General features: G+C 37.4%; 1 protein-coding gene across 4 annotated transcripts in view; it reads right to left on the bottom strand.

Annotated features, from left to right (window-relative positions):
* Positions 1-11,398, bottom strand: part of SEMA3A (semaphorin 3A) — a 691,723-nt gene extending 680,325 nt beyond the window's left edge. For all 4 annotated transcript variants that reach the window (XM_054692483.1, XM_054692485.1, XM_054692484.1 and 1 more), the window contains exons 1-2: positions 10,953-11,398; positions 5,465-5,557 (exon numbers count right to left, since the gene is read on the bottom strand). The gene's annotated coding sequence lies outside the window, so the exon portion shown is untranslated. The remainder of the gene's footprint in view (positions 1-5,464; positions 5,558-10,952) is intronic.
* Between the last annotated feature and the right edge of the window lie 846 nt (positions 11,399-12,244).

Genomic DNA, 12,244 nt, shown 5'->3' with positions numbered 1-12,244 from the left:
AATTTTGCATGTGATAGTTGCATCTTTCCAAAACACAGTATCACACATAAATCAGAAAATCCTATAGCTAACCAAGAAAATATATTACAGTCAAAGTTCTACTTAAAGCTCTTAGAATCATTCATTCTGCCTTTGGAGTAACATCTCTATGTTAGGTACTTTGTGTATCACTTTCTGCCGTGGAATGCTGTCTTCTAAGAAAGTCATAACATAATGAAAAAGATAAATATATATGAACAATTAATCTCAGTAATCTTAATCAAATAATTAAGTAATCAAGGGGTTAAATGTTTCCAAAAAGAGAACCTAAATTAACAAGTAAAATATAATAAATGTATTAGCTAGATCTTTGGGTTTCCTGGACTAAACTCCTAATTGGGGGCGGAGGGGGGGCGGGTGGGGTGGGGAAGCAAGGGGGAAGATGTTTGCACACATCAAGCAATTCTCAGACAGCATCCAGGTGAGAATTCAACTCAATTCTGACACATCAGATTACATAGGAAAGTGACTTGGGCCCACAGAACCATCCGCTACTTGAGACACTAATTACTAGCCAGGTTGTTACCTGTACTCCTCACAAACTGGCTATAAATCAGAGGGTTCTGTAGCCCCCTCGAGTTCAGTTATTTTGCTTAGAATGGCTTCCAGACAACAAAAAATCTGTGTATGTTACTAAATTTCCAAATTCTTACAAAGGATACAAATAAATGGTAAATAATAAAAAGAAATAAACCAACCCTCAGATGAAGAGCTACACAGAGCAAGGAATAGGGAAAATAGCATGGAGTTTCCATACCCTTTGGATGGCACCATTCTCCCCATATTTCCAGTCATTCACCAACTGGAAGTTCTCCAAACCCCATCTTTTGTGGTTTCATGGAGGCATCATTATACAGACTAGGTTGATTAAATCAATGGCCTTTAGCAATCTCCCACCTCTTTCCCGTCCCCCTCAAATCACTTCTTGGCTTCTTGGTTCTCTAGATAAACAGCCCCATCCTTAGGTGCAGTTCAAAAGTCGCTTCATGCATGTAACAAAAAGGGCTTTAGAAACCCAGTAGTAAAACCAGAGAAAAACATCCTATATGTATTTCATATTATAAATCACTATATATCTACACATGTGAAATGTAGAATTATGCAAGGATTCCCTCAGTTTGACTAAACCTGTAAGTATCAGAAAATTTTCCTTTATGGTCTGGTTTTAATTTTTCATGAATTTACCTAAATCCTCATTGAATTAATTTTTAATTTGACGTTACCTTGGTAGGACCAGGTGGCAACTGGATGTTTTGACCAAACTGGGGATGGTTTCCAGAGAAATGAAAGCTACAGCCTAAGTACCCCTCTCTCTTTTCTCTGCTAACGGTTTTCTTCTATACCAGGGAGCCTTGAGAACACCTCCAGAGGCAACTTTAATCCAAGAGGACTGTGATATGTGCCCAACCTAACTCCTTCTTCTCTTTCCTCTATGCCTCCACCCCCTAATAGGTTGATTCTAAGGCATATTCTACATGGCTTCTTAGTAAAAATATAGCAGGATCTGGCACCAGTATAAATAAAAAAGAAGAGAGTAAAATGATAAAGGTAATTTGATGCATGTGTGGGTTATACACATTCTTTAATATCCTTAATATCTGCAGGTATTATTTTCTCCTAGTCCATTACCTTGTTTCCTAGGTGCATCTTCCTCCCAGTAACCTACTTGCAAGGAAGCTACTGCCTTTGCCATCTGTTTTTGGAGTAACCAAACATTCTCATTGTTTGTCAGCAAAACTTACACCATTATAAGCATCATCTTTATAAATAGTGCCAATTGAGTACTTAATATATGCCAAAAGTTTTCTAAATATTTTACATTGTTAAAACGTTCAGTCTTCTCTAAAAACTTCGGCACAACTTTTTTCATCATTCTTTGTTTAAAGAAGAAAGAAAACAAAGCACATAACAATTAAATTTTGATACCAGAATTGCAATGAACCAGTAAGATATTCAAATTAGCTCTGCTTTCCTTGCAAAGGTGTATGTATAGTTTTAAAAGAGATTTAAAATCATGGTGCTTTCCTTAAGTGACATGTGTGCATATATTTTTTTCATTCTCCACATCTAGATTTACTCTGGTATTCACTCAAAGGAACCCACACAAATATTTTTACCATATATTTGTAACACTCCACGTTCATGTATTCACAAGTCCTAATGACCTGGTAATAACAGATGCTTCCTGAAATGACCAGTCATATTTTCTATAGATCTGATAGAGAAATACAACATGGGTATACTTATAAGATCCTAGATTTCAGGAATTTGTAATGTGACACCAGGTAAGTCTTATGCTTCTCATTTGATAACTTTATAGTTATAGTCACTTTTAAAGTAATGATGCAGCAAAAATTAATTCCTTTCAATTCTTGGCCAAGCTTTTAAATTCTTTATTTTTTAAAGATTCATTTATTTGTACAAGAACCGGGGTACAGGCCAGAGGCACAGGAGGGTGAGATTCACCAGAGATAGAGCAGGGAGCAGAACAGGCAAATCTAATGAAATACGCCGCTAAGGGGAGCAGCGGGCAAGACGGGAGAGGTCTGCCTCACCATGTTGGTTGCTCCCTGGATGGCTGGGAATCGAACCCATGCACAGAGGCTGTGAACAGCTTCACAGCACTGCACTCAACCTGCTGCGCCACCGGGAAGGCCCGAGCTTCTAACTTCTTAAACAGCATCAAGGATAAAGTGAACAATCGACAAATAATATATAACTTACTAATGAGTCAATATCCATGTATTTAGTAATATTAATATATTAACATGTATCACAATATATGTATTACAGAGATAAATACACAGAGTTATACTTACTATAATCACAAGAATATATTTCAGACCACTAACATGAAATGCTATTGCTATCCTTTTGCCTTCTATCCCTCCTTTCAATGTTGGTCTTTGTTATATTTGGAAAAAACTCACTGAAAACACATACTTCTTTACATATTAAGTTGAGAACTAGAGTCATTGACGGAGTATAAATTTTGATATTTCTCGGAGTACATGCTATAATGTTTTGAAATTCAGGCAAAGCTAATGTACTAAAAAATTTGTCATGGTTTGAGGTATTAAGACATAATATTCACATGTATATTTGGTGGTTTATGTGATGCCAAGATGGATGATCACTGTCAGGGACATTCTTCAAGTGATATATAAACTTTGGCTTACTTTGTTGCTCTGTAAAAATTATAACTCTCCCAGATGGAAAAATGTGTTAAGTATACATTGCCACATCTCTAAATCTATATTTATTTCTTCAACTACCAAATATTTTAAGAATTTATATGTATCACAAAGATAGAAGGTGACTTAAGGGTGTTAAAAAAATAGCTAATTTATTCCATATTTCTGAATTTTCCAACAGACAGAATATTTTCAATTGATAACACCTAAATTATTATTTCTCAGATGACAAACACCTGATATTAGGTGGCTAGACACATTTCTATTTAAAACATGGAATTCTACATTTAGAAGAGGCTATATTTTTAAATTTTTATAAACTTTCCTTTTTATTATTTATACTTGCAATGAATAATTCACATAAAGTTATATAAACCCCAATGAATATGATATACTTTCATCTGTATATTTATATTTAATGAAATTAGTATCTATATAAAATAGTTTCCACTAGTCTTTTTAAATTTCAACATTGCTTTACTTAAATGGTGGAAATGATAGAGGTTGAAGTAAGTTACTTAAAAATTAAATAGCTTAATTCATTTAACTTATTGAATATTTATATTTTAATTTTCAGTTGATGAACATTCATATCTTGGACTTCTTCCCTACTGTGTTATAACAACTTTTTTTTCTGACAGTGATCTATAGCCAAGACTTGTCACTGTGTAAAATGATTGTTCAAAAGAAAAATTATCTTTCACATGAATGCCTAATGTGGTTGATGACTTATATGTAGTATATGAAACACCATGTTACCCGATATCAAAATTAAATCTGATGTTGAAGTTACAAAGCCATCTTGTTCATCTAGTTCATCTTACTGCCTATTAAGATTAGGTCCAAATCCAAAAGATCTTGGATAAGATACCTTAGTATTAAGTAAGCAATATTTTATTCTATTCCCATTGGATATAAGCTCAAAATAAAACTGATTTCTGTAATAAAATATTTTTAATATTAAATATGTAAATATTTGCAATGGGTACATGTATATTTGATTACAGGTAAAATAATGTATTTGTATTTGGAACATTTTAAGTTAAATTTTAAAGAGATTATTTAACCAATATCAACTTGAAAGTGATTTCACTTTTTGAAATGTATTTATTAATCATAACATACAAATTCTTTTTTTGTCTATGTATCATTTATTTACATATTTAATTGCCTCAATTTTCCCATAGCAATCATTCTATTCATCTGTAATTATTAAGTGGTAAAACTTGTTTACCATTCATTTAAGGCTTTCTGATTTAAACCCTTGTGAAATTTTGTGCATTCCAGTACAGTATCAGAAAATAGTATAAACAGCTTAGATTTTTCTAATACTACAAGTTATAGAATGAAAAACTGAGGCAAAGTCCTTCACGTACTTTTCCCTTAATCAGTAGAGTACTATTTAGGTTGGGTTTAACTGCATGGTTACCCAGTAAATTGTGATCCAAAAAGTCCTCCAACAATATATAATCAGTGGATTGAAAAAGCAAGAATTACAAATTAATTAACTATTAAAAACATCTCCCTATTCTCATACCTTTTGTTACCAAAAATACATCCTACTTGCCTTGCACAGAGATGTTTCCTCATTACTTTGAATAATTTAATCAAACATATTAATGAGAGTTCTTAATCTTTAGGCTCCTCAATTCCTAGTAAAAACTAAAAAACTACTTATATTTTAGAAATAAGTTACTTGAAAAATTCTTTTAAAAACTTTGGTTTCAACCATGACAAATATACGTATTCCTGGCAATATTAAACAAACCCATGGACAAAAGAGGCAACACCAAAGAAGGTTCAGGAAACCATCTCTTTAAAATTCAGGGGCAATTCCAAAGTTAGCCAGAAGCGAAAAACAAAACGAAACAAAAGAAATCAGACAAATTCCCCAAGAGCTGGCAAATCAGTGAACTCTAGCCACAAATGGAGTGCAAGCCACATTTCTGCCAGGCCATATTTTGTAGGCCCGAACTTAACGGTTGCTAAGACAAGTTCTTGAGACACCAAAGGCGACAAACAAGAAGCCCCTAGCTATCCCTGGGAGAGAAAGAATCTGTAACCAATGGGTACCAAAAGCAAATGCATAAGTCACAATTCAAAGTTCTAGTCCTCACACCTGTTTTGTTGCCCACCACTCTGAATTTGGAAAGGGAGAACAATGTGAAATTTTACCTTTTTCTCTTGACCAGACATCACCGATTGAGACGTAAGAGAAATGACTTTCTTACCTTTGCTGTCTTCAGTCATATTTCCCAGGATCCCTTCTGCATGTTCCAGAGAGAGTGGAATGTCCCAGCAGATTTCATCCTGTTCACCAGAAACTGTAGGAGAAGAAAAATAATTTTATATTCATCCCTTCTTAGTGAGTGTTTTACTGAGGCCCTTTTATATCCAGGGCATCTCAAAATGGGTAAGCTTATCTGTTTAAATGATCGCCACTGTGACCACAGCAATTAAAGATTATCTTTAGCAAGATTAACCTAACTGTCCAACTTCGAAACAAAATTTTACTTACTTTGAGGCATTACAGTGTCCCCAATCCATTCTGTCTCTGGACCCAGTCCAGTGTCTAAGTTGAACTCAGTAAAACCCTCATTGGGTCTGGAAAAAGAAATGCTCACATAAAGTCTGAAAGCTCATAATACAAGCAAAGATCCAAGAGGGACTTATTCAACACCTCCAGAGGTAGCGAAAAGCAATTAGCTCAAGGGGCTTAATAGGTACCTATCTCGAGTTACTCATTACTCTTAGGGTTGTTGCAGTCTTCTGTGGTTCTCTTCGAAACCAGAACTGGTAATAGGTAACTGAAGCATAGTAAAAACTTTAAGAGTTTATTTGAGCAAAAACTGAATCCAATCAGGCAAATAGAAAGGAGCTCTGAATAGCTTTGCAAACAGGTAGATTTTTATGACAAGAAGGAAAAAAAAATTAAGGAACTTATGTCTGGCATGGAAGTGGGTTGGTTATTAAATGTTTCTTTCCTTTAAGGAATGGTGGGGGCCTATCAGGTTGATTACCTAAATATTAGTGCTGGCCAGGGAATTTTTGATGGAATGATTTAAGATTCCACTTCTGGAAGAACCAAAAGTATAATTAAGTCTTGGTTTGATGACTTGGAATTTAGCATAAGTGACTCCATTTTGGGCCTGTTATCTTATTTTTAACAGGAAATACTGATAGTATTGTGACTCATACTAACTTAAAAGTAATGGGACATTAAGGAAAACAATGGATAGTTGAGAAATGTTGAGATTCTGATTTGGGGCACTGTGGTATTGTTTTGGAAAAATAAATTTATCTTTTAGATACTTACAAACTTCAGAAGATAGAAAACGTGCACTCTGTGACAACATGATAAACAAGGAAGAGTAGGTAAATATATACTTGAAATTACGCTGGTCATGAGTTATTTGTATAAGATATGTGATGGGAAAATGAGTATTCATTATACTATTGTCTTTGTTCTAATTTTCTTTGGAAATTTTCTGATAACAATATCTTCTGTTACTCTTTTAAAAACTTTTTTTTGGCCTCCCCTGGTGGCGCAGCAGTTGAGCGCTGAGTTGCAAGGCTGCCCGCAGCCTCTGCAGCACCAGTTCGATCCCCGGCCACCGGCGAGGGTCCCACACCAAAAAAAAAAAAACAACTTTTTTTAAAGATTTATTTATGCATACAAGAGCTGGGGTACAGGCCAGAGATTCAGGGGTGAGAGGATTCACCAGAGACAGTAGGGAACAACAGGCAGACTGACTGAAATACACTGCTGAGGGGAGCAGCTGGTGAGACAAGAGAGGTCTGCGGTGCCATGAGGGTAGCTCTCTAGCGGGCAGGGGATTGAACTTATGCAGCATAGGCTGTGGACAGCTTCACAGTGTTGTGCTTAACCCCTTGTGCCACCAGGGAGGCCCTGTTGAGGGTTTTTGCATTGATTTGTAGTAATTAGTCTATCAAACGTGTGATAAGTGAGAGATTGCTGTTAATTGCAACATAAAGGTAAAGTCGAATGGGAAAGAGAAGGCCTAGTTATATAAAGGCATAAGCAAGAGGAGTTCTGGGTTCAGAAAAACAAATTGTACCTGTGTGCTGAAAAATAAAGTTCAAGAGGAAAAACATTGGGTCTACACTGAGGTGAAGAAAGCTTCTGTATACACCAAGTTCATGATTTTAGTTCTCTTAAAGACCATGAAGAATCACTGAGTGGTTTTAAGTAAGGGAATGATGTAATTACAACTGCATTGTTTATTTGTTGAAATCCCATCCAACTTTGTGAGGTTTTGTATTTTTTAAAGAATGTATTATGATTAAAAGAGTGAAAACTGGGCCACAGTATAACTGAAATTTCAGCAGTTTCAAATCCTAATAACCCATCCACATTCAGCTAGTATAAAATAATATATTTTTATCTTGCTATTTGAAACAACATGACAACATGGATGGAACTGGAGGGGATTAAACTAAGTGAAATAAGTCAAGAGGAGAAAGAAACACTGGCTGGTGTCATGGAATGGAGCGAAACCAACCAATGGGTCAGGTAAAGTCAAACCAGTAACCCTAGAAATCTGACCATAGAATTGAAGCTACTGGGGAGGTGATGGGGGTGGAGAGAGAACAATGTGGGGAAGAGCACAATGGACTGTACAGGAGGGCTATTGGCATGCTGGTGGGGGGTATGCTGTTGTAACAACTGAAGGGGGAGATCCTATACTTCTAACTCATATACAACCTTGTAAACCAATGTTACCTCAATTTAAAATAAAAATAAAACATAAATAAATAAAATACTGTGTTTTTAGTACTTCAACTGCACCAACTACACAGTGAAGAATGGAAAAGTCAGGGACAAGTAATCCTGTACTGGGAAATTCATCAACCCAATACCTGGGAAAGGAATAAATTACAAGATCACTGAACTCAAAAGCAATCAATATAGGTCATTGACGGGACCCTGTCTCCTTTTTTATCAGAATTTTCTTTGAACTAGTTCTCTACCTCATTTTCCATCATGAAAGTCCTACCCACATTCACATTAGATTGCACTGGCATCATTAATTTAACTTTTACACAATGTAGCATTTCATACTCTTTTCTGCCATCCCACTGATGTATGTTTTACCTTATATCATGAATAGCAAAATGCATGTACTCCCATGTACACACACACACGTAAAATCCCCAAATATTGTTTCTTTCCGCATAGCACAAAATTTCTCATTTCTATGCTTTACATTTTTTAATCTCTTACAATCTGACTTTCACCCCCGTTAGTCAATAGAGAACACAGTGAGAAACAGTTTTCTAGGTGTAATCTTCCTTTACCTTTCCGTCACATATGATGCTCACTCACACACTTGGAATCACCCATAACCCTTTCCTTTACCTTTCATCCAGCTAATCACATAGGGAATACACCTTCAGAGCTTGGCTCTTATGATAAAATTTCATAGCAATTATAAAGGAGGAGGCAAGGTCATGTCCTCTCATTTGCTAGGATGTCAGAGAAGAATCTTGGTTCCCAAAGTAGACATCACCTCGGTAATCACTAAAGCAGGTAAAAGTGGGGACTCTTCCTAGGCATTTTGGCCAGTGAAAGAGAACTTCCAATGATAAAATTATGTTCATTGAAAACCGTCTTGTCAAGAAATAGATTAATATGATTATATGGCTTTTCTCTCTGTAATACAAAAGTGTGTGTGAGTGTGTGTATGTGTGCATTCTTTGTTCACATTTAATACCTTTTCTCCCTCTTTTCTTCTGCTTTTAATCCCTCTTAAATGACATGGTTTCTCTAGTTCCCAGAGGCGATTTCTTGGTCTTCAAGGTCAATCAATTCCTTACTCCAATGTGTTTTCTTATAGTTTCAATAAGATTTTCTTAGAGATTTAAAGAAATCTTGGGCACAGGCTGGTAAGATTTTATCCAGTTCACCAATTTTCTGATTCTTTGCCCTGCAAATCATCCAAAACTTTCCAAGGGAATTAAAGGAAAGGAATGCAGAGAAATTTCAGAACCAAGGTACTTCTTCCTTCATTAATAAAAGGGCCAGGGTCAAATAATCTGCAATGCAATGTTCTCTGAAAACAGATGAATTGCTTGACCATTTGTTTAAGTTTAAGTGGGGATTCCTACACTGTTTCTCTTTCCCTTTACCATTACCAATCCAAATTTCAAATCAAAAGGTTAAATTTACTTTAGTTAACCTTCTCAAATGCTCAAGACATTCTTAGTCCTATGAGGCTGCAAGTGTTGATTTTTTTTTCAAGTGTGTGTACTCAGATTCTATGAGGATACATGACCTCTGCCATATGGCTTCCTTCACAAATCTTGCCATTTTTCTGTTTAGTCCAGAACCTTGGTCAACTCAATATTGTTGTGTTGTTTTGTTTTGTTTTGTTTTGTTTTGTTTTCCCAGGAATTAAACCTGTCTTGGAATAAAAGCCAATACAAGGCATGTGTGTGAAGAAATAAAATTCTGTCATAAATTATTTTTGCCAATAGTGTCTGGGGGAGGAAAACTGCAGGTTCTTGCTAAGTCTACATAGTTACTAAATGCATACCCAGCTTTGCTTGTTTCCTGCAGAGAGCAGGGAGGTAGGTGCACAGGTGTTACCTTTCAGCCACAGTACAACTGCTCATTAGCAAACATGAGTCTTCTCTAATATCCATAATCAACCAGTTTACCAGCTCCTATTTGACTAAAGAGAGATAAGAGGATAGAAGTATGGGAGATGAAGACTTGAGGTCTACTAGATGTTGCACATGCTGTGTGTTCTATGAAAGTTTATATAATCAGGTTGATAAAATTTCCACTTTGAAATTAATGAAATATAGGAAAGAGCAGATAGCTCTTTAGAAAAACTTCGACTGGGTGATACAATCTATTCTACATAGAAGTCAAGGATTTGTTCCACATTCTTGAAAAGATCCAGAGAATGAACTACTGTGTGTTCTATAAAGTGCAGAGCAATTTTTGATGATGGACACAATACAATTATATTCATATGGAAGTCAGGCACAACTCTCATTACTTGTAACTAAAAGACATTGCAGGGGAGTCACAGAGGACCCTGCACTCCAGGTACAGGGGAAAAGCTAGATGGCATTATAGGTGCCACTCTATGTATGGTGAGCAGAGTGGGTGGGGTTAGCCAAGTTTTGTAGGCTACCTGTGAATAAGTTAATCTAAATGATTTTATTTAGAGAGCATAAGCGGCTGTCTCTGGTTTTCTGATACCTGACAAGGAATCTGTTAAGGTGAGTGCACAGTGGCCTAAGTGTGAAGGTCAAATAAGAAAGAGTTGGTATAGAATTAATGAGCTTCTCAAGAAAAGAAAATGTCCTCTACTCAGACCTCAAGAGTGATTAAAAGCAACATTAAACAGACTAATGCAACAGACAAACTCTGGAAATAGACAAACACTTAGGAATAGGTAAGTCTAATATAAGTAGTAGATTGTGCCAACAGCTAGACATAGCACAAGTTTCCTCCACTATCTGAAAGAGCTTATGAAACTTTCTGTAAGGGGACATACAGAAAAAAAGCAATAGCCATTAATTTGTATGGAAAAAAAACTAAACTTTCTCACATGCAAAAGATAACCTGCCAGACCATAACAAATAATGCATAAAATCTAAAATAACAATGCACAGTAAAAGTGGGAGAGGTATATAATAAATGCATGGCTAGACAAAATAGAAATATCATGTAGTTTCACTTACCACTATCAAAAAGCCATCGAGAAGGCTGCAAGGCCGTGAGGGTGGTGTTTTAGGCTGAGTTGTTGGCGGCTGGGGTGAGGAAGCTCCCGGAGACTGAGGGGTAGGCGAGAGAGGACGAGCATCAGCTATCAACATCTCATTGTCTCTGGGGCCAATAGGGCAGGCAGGTCACTAAAACGCCTACTCCTTCTTCTATGCCCGCCTGCCTCCATGTTGAAGTTGTGTTTTGCCGTCCTCGGCGAATTTCACCGCCATGGAAGGGTGGAAACAGGACAGCTGTTTAACCTCACACATTTCTTTGTAGGCAGGTACTCGAAACACACTGCAAACTTTGCCATACATCTATGCGACCTTCAAAATTAAAGCCACCTTTTTTCTGGAATCATCGCAGCATGGCCCACCGTGGTGCACAGGCCATGCCAAGTGCTTCAGTTCCTGGACGGCTTCACTTTCCGGCAAATGGATATTGCGACAGTTTCCGCACGTCTGCTCTACGGCAGGAGGAACACCCTGAGAAGCTCTTCCAGGCTTCTCTGCTATTTCAGGACAGATCTCCCTAGCAGATGCACCAAATAACTAGAAACAGAGGACCGATGCTCAAGCCCTAGTGCAGAGTTATGGCGATTTGACCCTGACGTGCTGAGTACAGGGCTCCGGAAGGAGCTGGGGTGCTGTTAAGGCAGGAGGACACAGGGCAGGTTTTCTGATCCAGCAGTCCAGGTAAAGGAGAAGAGGAGAGTCCTGGAGCCCTCAGTGGCTTTTGCAGGCTTTTATTGGGATTTACCAGGTACATGGCAGACGGGGGATCCAGGAAGCTGGCAAGCCTCCCAGCCCCCAGCAAGTCTTCACTCTCTCTGGGCTCTCTGGCCTTCTCTTGTGTTCTCTCTGCTGCTTCTCTCTTGGTTCTGCTTCTCCGTTTCTCTGCTGCTTCTGCTTCTCTTCTGCTGGTGTCCCCGTGATGCCGCCCTTAAAAGCCCAGTCTTAGCCCAGGTGAATCCCATCTACCTATGCCCACACCCTATTCCAGGTGCCCGCCATCAGGCATGCATTGGGGACCACAGGGTTCCGTCATCTATCCTGATGGTGGGAGCGCAGAAAAGCCTGATACTTTACCTTCCCCTGCAGGTGCCATGCTTCCTGCTGCAGGTGCCTGTTGCCTCCATGGCAGCTGCTGCCAAACAAAGCTAACCACCATTTTCACTTTTCACCTTCTGTGATAGAAGTGTAAATTCTTTTCAGAGTTATTTTGTTTAGCAAAAACATACTAATGTCAATCTTTCGTAAAAGTAAAG

This window comes from Talpa occidentalis, unplaced genomic scaffold (assembly GCF_014898055.3).
Source record: "Talpa occidentalis isolate TD23 unplaced genomic scaffold, MPIMG_talOcc4v2.1, whole genome shotgun sequence".
Taxonomy (NCBI): Eukaryota; Metazoa; Chordata; class Mammalia; order Eulipotyphla; family Talpidae; genus Talpa; species Talpa occidentalis.
The sequence above is the reverse complement of the archived record's forward strand: the minus strand, read 5'-3'. Positions and strand labels throughout refer to the sequence as shown.